Source organism: Oryx dammah, unplaced genomic scaffold (assembly GCF_014754425.2).
Source record: "Oryx dammah isolate SB20612 unplaced genomic scaffold, SCBI_Odam_1.1 HiC_scaffold_21, whole genome shotgun sequence".
NCBI lineage: Eukaryota > Metazoa > Chordata > Mammalia > Artiodactyla > Bovidae > Oryx > Oryx dammah.
Window position 1 is genome coordinate 479,732 of NW_024070205.1, and position 2,221 is coordinate 481,952.

Below are 2,221 nucleotides of genomic sequence, written 5' to 3' on the forward strand. Positions count from 1 at the left end.
CTCCCCCTCTCTTCCCCCCTCCCCCTCTTCCTCCCCTCCCCCTCTCTTCCTCCCCTCCTCTCCACTCCCCTCCCCCTGCTCCTGATACGTGTAGGGTAGGGCTGGGGCAGCACCAGCAGCAATTAGCCCAGCTCAGCCACCCGTTACTGGAACCTTCGTGTCAACTCTGGAGCTGATCCAGGAAACCACACCCAGCGTCCTGGATGACTCAGCCTCACCTGCCCACTCCCGCCTGGCAGCTCCGGTGACCCGCGCCGGGCCGGAGCGAGAGCCCCAGCGTCCCCTGACCCCGTCCTCCTCGGCCCGACCCGTGGGTTTGCCTGGCATGCCGGGTTTGAGAGTTCTTGCGTGGCAGGCTTGGCGCCCTGGCTGACTTCTAGCCAAGAGGGGAGGGGAGGTCCATGCAAATGCTGGGCTGCAGACAGAACAGGTACTGTCCTCTGCAGCACCATCTGAGAGGCAAGCAGCTTAAGGCTAGGAGATCACTGCCTCTCACTATCAGAGAGGGCCGAGAGCACCCCTGTGGTCTGGGCTGGTGAGGGTGTGAAGGAACTCAAGCCTGCCAGAAACCGTGGGTCTAGGTGTGAAGTAGAAGACACTTTCTGAAGAAAAATTTGACAAGCTGTCTGAAGGCCTGGAAAAGCAATCTCACATCTGAGAACTTTTCCGATGAAAGCGATTGGGTAGATGCACCAAGACACTCGCAGCAGGACTCTCCTTAGGGCTGCCGCGTAACTGCACACGACTGGCAGCAAGCTAGGTGCCACCCAAGGGGCAGTGAGGGTGAAGCTCTCTGCAGCAGCGACGCTGGTTCAAACCACAGGCAGCCCTCAGAGCAGCGCTGTGCGACTCCGTTTACTGACACGTGCAGCTGCCCACGAGTGGGAAGAACGTGGGTTTGCATCCACTGTGTGTAGAAGGATACATTTTTGTAAAATGTTAGTGGTTATCTCTGGGCGGCATCATGGGAAACAACTATATTTTCTGAAAGAAAATTAAATTGTGTATCTGACTCAGCACAGCCAAAAATATACAAAGATATAAAAATTACTGGAAAAACTGAACTATTTCCCATTTTGAAAAAAGAAAAACTTTAAACATCTTTCTCATCAACAGGCAAGATGTTCCAAAGGCTATTGTTTACACCTGCTGCCTACATAGTCTTTCTTTTTAAAAATTTTTTGACTGCTTGGCATGTGGGATCTTAGTTCCCCAACCAGGGATCGAACCTGTGTCCCTTCCATTGGAAGCATTTATCCTGACCACGGGACCACCAGGGAGGTCCCCACAGTCTTTCTTCATGTCAATCACCCAGAGGCAAGAATCAGGCCTTTCAATTTAGCAAGGAGTCTTCGGCTCTGGGAGGCTGGGACTTTGCCCAGAGATTCACAGCAAGCTCTGGCGTTCTTTCATCTCTTCTTTCCTCCCTCCCAGGAACTGAGTCTTCTCGGGATCCCGTGGAGCCACTCACCTCCCCAGCATCCCTCCGAGGCGTCCACAGTGCTCATCGTGTCAGCTCAGATTCTTTATCTGTTCCTGCTTGCTCACTTTTCCACTAGAACCTTTAACGTCTGACAACCTTTGTGTCCAAGAACGTGTATCCAACCAGTATCCAAGAACCTGGTTCTATTGGTAACTTTGCTTCTTGACAGTGAGATGTTTGTCGTTTGATTTTTTTTTTTGCGTGTCTCATGATTTTTTTATTAAATGCTCTATGTCTGCGCTGCTCTTGTTCATTTCCTAAGTCGTGTCCAGCTCTTTGCGACCCCATGGCCTGGAGCACTCCGGGCTATCCTGTCCTTCACTGTCTTCCAGAGTTTGCTCAGATTCATGTCCATTGATGCCATCTGACCATCTCAACCTCCGTCGCCTGCTTCTCCTCCTGCCTTCAATCTTTCCCAGCATCAGAGTCTTTTCTAGTGAGTCACCTCTTCGCATCAGGTGGCCAAAGTATTGGAGCTTCAGCTTCAGCATCAGTCCTTCCAGTGAATATTCAGGGTTGATTTCCTTTAGGATGGGCTGGTTGGATCTCCAGTCCAGGGACATCTGTGTACAACAGTGGAGACTGAGGTAGATAGCACATATGGCCAGTTACGGGTGTGTCTCTTCTACTAGGCTGTGCGTGTGTGTGTGTGTGTGTGCGCATGCGCGGGTGCATGTGTGTGTGTGTGTGTGTGTGTGTGTGTGTGTGTGTGTGTGCGCGGGCACGGGTATGTGTGCG